Source organism: Mustela putorius, unplaced genomic scaffold (genome assembly GCF_011764305.1).
Source record: "Mustela putorius furo isolate JIRA1106 unplaced genomic scaffold, ASM1176430v1.1 tig00000224_pilon_pilon_pilon, whole genome shotgun sequence".
Classification (NCBI taxonomy): domain Eukaryota; kingdom Metazoa; phylum Chordata; class Mammalia; order Carnivora; family Mustelidae; genus Mustela; species Mustela putorius.
The window spans coordinates 19238000-19248163 of record NW_025421321.1 but is presented as its reverse complement, the minus strand read 5'-3'; positions in this window follow the sequence as shown (position 1 = coordinate 19248163).

Sequence of the window (10164 nt, the reverse complement as noted above, 5' to 3'; positions counted from 1 at the left end):
CACCATGGCCTCTCCTGGGCTCCTGTCTGGAATCTGAACACATGAAGCATCTGGGCTCTATATCCACATGCCCCATTTCCCAAGCATGCTCCCCTTCAATGTCTGCCTTACTGTAAAACCTAGAAATGTTAGAAGTCAAAACATGGACACAGGATCATTTGCAGTAACTAAAATGTGATTTGGATTTTTTCCATTTTGTTTTTAAAAGAGATGAAGGCTTTCTATGTGTCTCCATGAGAAATTAAACTAATGCAAGGATTTTAAAATCCACTTTGTTCACTCAAAAGCAGCATCAACTTGCCCACCAAGTTACAAAAATGCCTCTCCTTCACCTATCATAGTAACATTTTTGTTGATATAAACTTGACTGTATACTTCATTTGTTATCTGAAGCAGTCAAGGACAAGTCAGGGAGGGTACGTCATCTCTCTGCCCACATTGTCAGCCTTGAACTCCCCAAGTCCTGACTGAGAGGAAGGGTCTGAAAGGGGAAATGGGGTCAGTGAAACTCCATGTTGCCAACAGCATTATTGTGGTGATGGGCTCAGGCAGGTTTTAGAGAAGAGGCATGCAGGTTCAAACAATCATGTGACCAAAGTTGTCCGCATGCCACTTCACCACATAAACTGGAAATTTGTCATTAAAATGATCCACTCCCGCAGTGTTAAGCAGTTTACTTTTCTCCCCTTTCACCACAATAGCAATGAAGAGAACATCACACATTCCCACTCCCAGTGTTGCACATGCTTATCTCATTCTGTCCTCACAAGAGCCCTGTAAGTTACATGTTCATATTCACATTTTAGAGAAGAAACTGACTTCCAAATGATTGACAATCTCCCAAGATCCCACAGTAGTAACAAAGATATGACCAGAGCCCAGACCTCCCAAATGCAGTGAACTGCTCCTTCCTTTGCTGGCCTTAGTTATAGGTAATACAATCAGCTGCATGGAATCCTAAGGGGTGCTCCTCTGCATCACCTCCCCTGATGCTGAGTACTCTGCCAAGTGTCTCTGCTAAGCCTCCACTGCCAGTGTCCAATATGCTTATCCTCACTAGGTCAAGTACTCATCATGGGCACCCACCCAGAGTCCCCACGGCAGGGCTGCCAAGTGCAGTTGTGCAAGTTGTGCACTGCTCAACCCAAGAGGATTCATTAACATTGTGGCCTAAATGTCCTGTCTCAATATGCAAAAAGTGCCATGGCCAATCCGGTCATATATGACTGGTTGCAGAGCTGGTGTCACAGGCCCATATAAAATGTATTTCAACTACATAATCTCATATAACTCTCTACTATAAACTGTATTACAGAACAGCAAACTATCAATAAATAAAGCCTAATGTGTAAAAAAATAAGTATTAGAGAAATTATAACTAATATAATATTGACAGAGAAGACTCAAGAATGTTGCTAGCAAGATTTAGTGTTTCAAGATTACCATGTTTTAGTAAAGATTCACAAGCTATATATTTATGCTCTTTTTCTATCACAAAGAATTTTTATTCCTGCTATGAGTCTCATAGCATACTTCACTAAGGCCTATAATATTATAAAAAGGCTACATTAAAGCACATCAACAACTGAAATCACAACACAATAATGTATAAAAAGAGAAAAGGAATTTGTTTTTTAAAAAACAAACAACTACCTTAGCGAAATAAGTCAAGCAGAGAAAGACAACTATCATATGATCTCCCTGATATGAGGAAGTGGTGATGCAACATGGAGGCTTAAGTGGGTAGAAGAAGAATAAATGAAACAAGATGGGATTGGGAGGGAGACAAACCATAAGTGACTCTTAATCTCACAAAACAAACTGAGGGTTGCCGGGGGGAGGGGGTTTGGGAGAAGGGGGTGGGATAATGGACATTGGGGAGGGTATGTGATTTGGTGAGTGCTGTGAAGTGTGTAAACCTGGTGATTCACAGACCTGTACCCCTGGGGATAAAAATATATGTTTATAAAAAATAAAAAATTAAAAAAAAAAAAAACAAAAAAACAAACAAACAAAAAAAAAAAACAAACAACTACCAAATATGATTTCTGAAGAGGGAACAAATACCTTTGTTGTCTTATAACATCATAGTTTTAAAAAAGACCAGCCAACATTACTTTCTCTTTTGGGGTAATAACATGCTTAAAAATTGAACAAACTACTAAGAGCTGAAAATGAATCTGCAACATTATCATTGCCAGTATCCCTATTAGTTGACCTAACTTGTATTTTGGAAAACAATAAGGAAAATAAATTACCTAGTGTAGACAATAATGTCCTCTCTAAATGTTTAAGTGCCTGTGCTAAATGTTGGGAAAAGTGGCTGCAGTGATTTCCACTCGTGTATGCACACCACTTTGTGTTTCTGTCATTAAGAGGTGAAATCCTGCAGCCCTTGAATCTGATCTGGTCTGCTGATTTGGCATGACCAAGAGATTGCAATAGAAGTTATTGTGTGCCAGTTCTAAGGTTCTTGGAATGTCACCATGTGAATACCAGCAAGCTATCCTCCTGGGGAATGAATGATTTTGTAGACCAGAGCTAAGAGATTGCAGCTGAAGCCATCTTGGACCATAGAGCAACCCCCTGCCCCGACGCTATTCCTGACTACAGGCATATGAATGAACTGGGTCAAACCCAGAACTACTCAACTGAACCCAGACCAAAGGGCTAACTCCCAGAATCATGAATAAAACAAATGGTTGTTTTAAGATATGATGACTTGTCATTGGCAGTTAAGCATCAAAATCTAACGGCATAAATAAGAGAGGAAAAAATATCATCTTATATTCATATTTAGTTTCTTTTTAGCACAAAAGTATCTAGTGCAAATATTTCTACCTCACCTTATTTCACAGTCTTGCTTCTAGGACTCCATTCTTTCTGTGGCTACTGTCTCCATCATTAGGACATCTTTCTGCCAATAGATGGACAGATATTCTCCTACTGACCCCAGACATCTTATCTTCATAGGACTTCCCTGAAAAGAAAATTGGTTTAGCAATTAGTTTTTCCAATTTATGGTCAGCCATTTCAAATTTCTAACCTGTGACAAAACCTCCCTTGGTAAAGAATTCTGCACAGTTGTGTGAGAACATCAGAGTCCATAGCATAAATCTGCTTGAAGAATCTACCCTAAGTCCTCCACTCTAATGATGCAAAGACATGCTACTAACCCATCTTTGAGATTTAAGGTCTTTGAGATTTGAGAAACTTTAACTTATTAAATCAGGAAGCTAAAATGGACCTTGAGGTCCTAAGAGAGTCCCAAGGGAATTCCTGAGTCCATCCCAGAGACATGCTACAATCATAATTATCATCACCTGATGTTTACTTAATTCTTAATCTCTAGGAAATCAACAGGGAAATCTGAGCAATCTGAAGGCAGTGTCAAATACAAGGTGTCCTCTGATAAAAGGAAGAATAGGCAAACAACCTCAAAAGAACGCTTTTCATGAAATAGAATACATGAAAGAAAAAAAATGGAGGAAGCTAACGACAGGATTAAAAGGATGACAAAGGTCAAGTGGGAGATTTACTGTGGTAGAAAAAGAGCTGTATTCCATACCATTTTTCAGGGCTGAACGCTCAGTAATAAGTCATTTAATTCAGGTTTTCTCACCACTAATCTCCTGGTAAGCTGTTAAAAGTCTCATTTTCCGTATCTGACTCCATTCGATATTAGAGAAGGACTTTTCCCTTCTGTCTCCAATACCACTGCCTAACATCGCTGCCACAACTGCTATGCCCAATTCTCTTCAGGTGTAAGTAGCGCTTTCTTTCACTTGAGGAGAAGAGTGTAAACCAGATAGTTGCTTCTGAGAGCATGCCATATATATATATATATATATATATATATATATATGTATGTGTGTGTATGTATACATGTATGTGTGTGTATATATATATACATATATATATGTATACATATATATGTGTGTATATATATATATACATATATATATATATATGTATATATATATATCTCCCCTGAAACACTTCTCTTCTGCCCAGATTCGCATAGAGCCCATAGAACTCATGATGGTTCTGACAAAACAACCCAGAACAACACCTTGGGCTTCAGGCACTGAGGTAAAGCGACTGATGTTGGAGATTACTCTAAAGTGGAGATCTGGATGAACTGCAGCATGTGCCAAGCTATGTCAGATAAGGAACAAGCATAGGAACAGGGGATCACACTGACAAGAAGATGATTCAAGAGGTACAATAAAGCCAGCAATGTGTTAGGACCAGCTCTTACCTGCTCGGAAGAGCAGATGGATAAATGTTCAGGTATTTTACAAGCTGGCTGACATCACATTGGTAGCTTGATATACTCTATAGTGGAAGAATTTATACCACAGAATTAACAAATACAACAAATAAGGACTTCTTTTCTGTTTGTTACACATTTGCCAGTTTATCACTGAAAATAACTGTCTTCAACTACTTTAAGGCTTATCTTTCTAAAGAGATTATATTTAGTCATAAGCAATGCTACAGAAGGCTTTCTAACACAGTATCCATAAAGGCAAGTGAGAATAAAACAGACTCCTTGGAGCTCCAGTGACATGGTCCAAAGTGGCAGAGAATTGAAGCGAGTATTAAATGCACAAGATGATATATAATTATGATGGAACTAAAATACTGGGCAACAATACATGTATTTTATCTAGCCCATGAGTAGGCTTTAACTTTTAGAGTCCATGCATTGTTCAGGAAGGCATTAAGAATATTGATAAAATTAAATTTTAAGAAAAACTATATGCATAAGGTAAATGTATAAGGTAAAAATTTGGGAGTAACTATTAAAAATTTTAAGGACAATATATAATGTCCAAAACTGTATATGGGACATAATATAAGACTATGAAATAAAACAACAGCAATAAGTAAGCAAACACATGAAAATTCAACAAACACACACAAAAAATTCAACAAATAAAAGAAAAGAGAAAAAATGGAAAATGTAAAATGAGAACAAAATAGAAAGTTACATGGTAGGAAAAAAATCCATATATGCTGATCATTAGAATAAATATTAAATTATTAAGGTCATCTGTTAAAAGGGATTTTAACAACGGACTAAAACACAAAATCCTGTTGATAAATGGTTATAACAGATATGCCTAAAACATAATGACATAAAGGTTGAAAGCACAAAGGTAGAAAAATATACTAGAAAAATATTTGTCAAGTGAAAAGCTGTCATATCTATATTAATTTCAGGTAAAACAGCCATTGACATAAAATATTATGACTAGAGTAAGATTCTATAGAGGGACTGAAGTTTCATTTCACTAGGTATATAGCTCTAAACTTACAACCCCAACAATATTTAAATACATCAAGAAAAATTGACAGGATACAGGGACAAGTTTTGCCAGTCTGTGAAATATCAACAGAAATCCCTCAACTAGATAAATTAAAACTTAATATGTTAGTAAATATGTAGAATATTTTAGAAAAATAATAATATGCTGGATTTATGGGATAAATATAGGACCTGTCAACAAGTAAATAGAGAATATTGATTCTTCTCAAGCTCACACTGAATATTTACAAGAATCAACTATACTAAGCCATAAAACAAGTATCAACATATTTCAGGGAAAAAATCAATACAGAGAACAGTCTCTATTAGGCAATTAAATTAGAGGTCAATAACAAAGAGATAAAATTAAATATTTCTGGTAGTTCATAAGTTTCAGAAGAGTACATCTCATTTATTTATGTGCCAAAGAAGAAATCAAATGGAAAACTGAAAAATATTTAGAACAAAGCTATAATGAAAAACTTACCTATCAATATCTGTGGAATGGAGCCAAGGCAAAGATTATAGGAAAACTTACAGACCAAGTGTATATATTACAAGGAAGAAAGACTGGAAAACTACTGAATTGGCATCAAATAAAAAGTTAAAAAGGAAACAGAGCAAACAAAAAATAGAGGAAAATAAGAGTAAAAATTGTGTAAAGAGAAAATAAGGGCATCAGGAAAAGGAAAATTAAGTCTTTTGAAAGAATTAATAAAATAGAGAAAATTTTGACTATGTTGGTCAATATAAAGAAAATGGACAGAAATAAGCAATATAAGAAATTGTTTTAAAAGAATTTCAAAAAGAATACTAAAATATTGATAACAATATTAATATCAAAATCAGAAAGACACCACCAAGAAAAAAACCACTGTCTGATATGTGTGATGAACGCAGATGTAAAAATTCTCAACAAAAGATTAGCAAACAATGTTCAGCAATACATTAAAAGGCTCATTCACCATGATCAAATGGGATTTATTACAGAGGTTCAAGGATGGTTCAATATCTACACATCAGTGTGAGACAATACATTAATAAAACGAAGGATAAAATCCTATGATCATCTCAATAGAGGCAGAGAAAGTATTTGACAAAATTTAATACCTATTCATGATAAAAACTCTCAACAAAATGGGTTTAGAGGGAACATAACTCAGCATAATAAAAGCCACATAGGAAAACCCCGAACTTGCCATCATTCTCAATGGTGAAAAGCTAAGAGCTTTTCTTCCAAGATCAGGAAAAAGGCAAAGATGTCCATTCTCACCGCCTTAATTCAAGGAGGAGGAGGAGGAAGAGGAAGAGGAGGGATGAGGAAGAGGGAGGAGGAAGCAGAAGCAGAAGAAGAGCAGGAAACAAAGGACATCCAAATTGGTAAGGAAGAAGTTAAACAGTCATTATCTGAAGATGACATGATAACATATATTGAAAACTCTAAAACTCTACAGAAACTATTTTAACTAATAAATGAATTCAGTAAATTTGGAAGACACAAAATTAATACATAGAAATCTGTTGGGTTTCTATTCACTACAATGAAGTAGCAGTAGTAGAAGAAGAAAATAATTCCATTTACAGTTTCACCAAAAAGAATAAAGAGGTGAAAGACCTGTATACTGAAAAGTAAAACACTAAATAAACTGAAGATGACACAAACAAATGAAAAGACATACCATTATCATGAATTAGTAAAATTAATGTTATTAAAATGCCTATACTACCCAAAGCAATCTATGAATTCAATGTAGTTCCTATCAAAATACCAATAGTATTTTTCACAAAACTAGAAGAAATAATCTTAAAATTTATATGAAACCCCACAAAAGACTCCAATAGCCAAAATAATCTTGAGAAAAAACAAAGCTGGAGGTACCACGATTCTAGGTTTTAAGATATACTACAAAGCTGTGATAATCAAAAGAGTATGATCCTGGCACATAATGGAGACATAAAACTATGAAACAAAATAGAGATCCCAGAAATAAACTCATACTTACATGGCCAATTAATCTATGATAAAGGAGGAAAAAATACATAATGGGGGAAAAGACAGTCTCTTCAATAAATGGTATTGGGAAGGAAGGAGAGAGAAGAAAGTGGAGAGAAGAGAGAGAAACAAGAACAGGGAGGAAGGAAAGAATGACTTAAGAAGAAACAGACGCATATATACATATTACATACATAATATACATATTGTATATATGTGATTGTTTAGATGTAAATGATATCCTATATAGAAATTTAATAAGGCAATTAGGTATGAGATAAATATTATAAGGTAAATATTCCAAAATCAATTGCATTTCTACCATGTGATAACCAACATGGTGTTATTTTAAATATTGATGTTATTTACAATAGCAAAATAATGTAAATGATATTTAGAAATAAATTTAAGAGATTAAGACCTTTATGGAGAAAGTATCAAACTTTATTGAAAGACATCAAAGAAGGCCTTAGAAAGATGGTGATATACCACAATTAGGAACAGGAAGAATTAGTATCCTCAAGGTGACATTCTCTCTCAAAATTAATCTGTATAATCAACGTAATTTCAAACAAAATTCTATCCCAGTTTTTTTCAAGGAGTTTAACAAGCTGATTCAAAAATTCATATGGAATAACCAAGGTCCAAAATAGGCAAGATCCTACTTTAAGAAATAAGAGAAAGGTATTTTCTTATACTATATCATATACCAAGACTTATCAAGACTTAAATTTCACTGGCACAATTTCACTGCTCTAATATAGCACTGGCAGCAGATAAAAAGGACAATGGATGATAAAAGAGCTCAAACAAAAACCCATGCAAAACAGTTACTAAGATAAGAGAAAAATAGTTTTTACAGATGAGGGGGAAAGGGTCTATTCACTTTCTGAGACAATTGTTTATTCATGTGGATAAAAATCCTAAGTCACTGGATAACACTGAAATTGAGTTCCTTTTTTTTTTTTTTTTAAAGATTTTATTTATTTATTTGACAGAGAGAAATCACAAGTAGATGGAGAGCAGGCAGAGAGAGAGAGGGAAGCAGGCTCTCCGCTGAGCAGAGAGCCCGATGCGGGACTCGATTCCAGGACTCTGAGATCATGACCTGAGCCGAAGGCAGCGGCTTAACCCACTGAGCCACCCAGGCGCCCCTGAAATTGAGTTCCTGATTCACACTACATATAATTATCACTGTCAAACAGTTCAAGGCCTTAAATGTGAAGAACCAAACTATAAAATTTTTAAGGGAAAAAAAAAAAGGAGAATATTTTCCTGAGCTCAGCATAAAGATGGATCACATGAGAATGAAGACATAAATTATAGCATATTTACACAATGGGATATTATATAGTAATGAAAATTAATTAACTACGTTGACCTGTTTCATAATAAATGGGTGGTTCTTAAAAATGTCAAGTTAGAACAAAACAGAGGATCACAGGGGAAGGGAGGAAAAAATGAAACAAGATGAAATCAGAGAGGGAGACAAACTGTCAGACACTCATAATCATAGGAAACAAACTGAAGTTTGCTGGAGGGGAAGGGGCTGCGAGGGTTGGCATACCCAGGTGATGGACATCAAGGAGGGCACATAATGTAATGAGCACTGGGTATTATGTAAGACTGATGAATCACTGACCTCTACCTTTGAAACTAATAATACACTATACGTTAATTAATTGGATTTAAGTTTAAAAAATATTAAAAAAGGAAAAGAAAAAAATATCAAGTTAGGGTAAAATAACAAGTAAAGAAGACTCCTTAAAGACTGATGAGATTTGTATAAAATCAGAAAAAAGGCAAAATCATGCAACATATTATTTGGAGATTCATAGTTTGATGATAAAATTTTTAAAAATTTTAAATCACAAAATTCACTTTAGTGATCACTTCTGGGCTTAGGAACATCATAGGAAATTAGAAGGAGCAACTAAATAGAGGCAGTGGCATTGGTTATATCCTATTTCTTCCTGCCACAACTATTCAATTACTTTGCTTAGTAAGTTACATTTATTTTATTTAAATATGTTATAAGTTGTGAACATGACATAATTTTAGAATCAAACTCTCCATTTTAAAAAGATTTGTCCTCATTATAGATGGTCTAATCTAAATACAATTGGAGTTCTACAGGTCTAAGTGAGGATTTGTGGGGAGGGGTATAGGTGGGAGTTTCTACTGGTAATGAGTTTGGGTTTTTGTTTTTGTTTTGTTTTGTTTTGTTTTGTTTTGTTTTTAATCACTGGAGTTAATCAAGCATAGGGAAGTAAATCCCTTTAAATTGCTGTATTTTAGAGTGAACTAAAGCATTAGTTGACTGATTACATTAAATCCCTTCCACATCTGAAAGACTATTATTCTGTAGATCAACTGTTGAGTGAAATAATTTCACTATTCACCTTAGCCAAAATTGGAACCATAGAGAGTCCATATAAATACTGCCCTGATCTTCTAATACTGGAATTAGAATGAATCAGTTGCTCCCAGAGGAAAGTAGGGAATATTTTCATCCTAAAAGCAGCGTGCTTCTTCTGTTTCCCCCTTAAAGATAATTTAATCCTTTCATTGTAAGTCTTTACTCCTTGGTGAGGTAGGGGGAAGGAAGAGATGGAAAAATAAATGTTTAGTATTTCCACCTAACTCAATTTTATGAAACTAATTACTTAAAGATAGTGCTGAAACTAATTTTGGCAAGTAATACATTGTAGGTAGTATCTTAGAAAATATTCTGCCTTTTAATCTTTATAGATTCTAGAGTTGGAAGTAGAAGGCCACTTTCCGGAAAGTGTTACCAAATGTTGCCAGATCCCACACCATCAAGAAGATCGAGAATGCCAGTCAAAATGCCAGGACT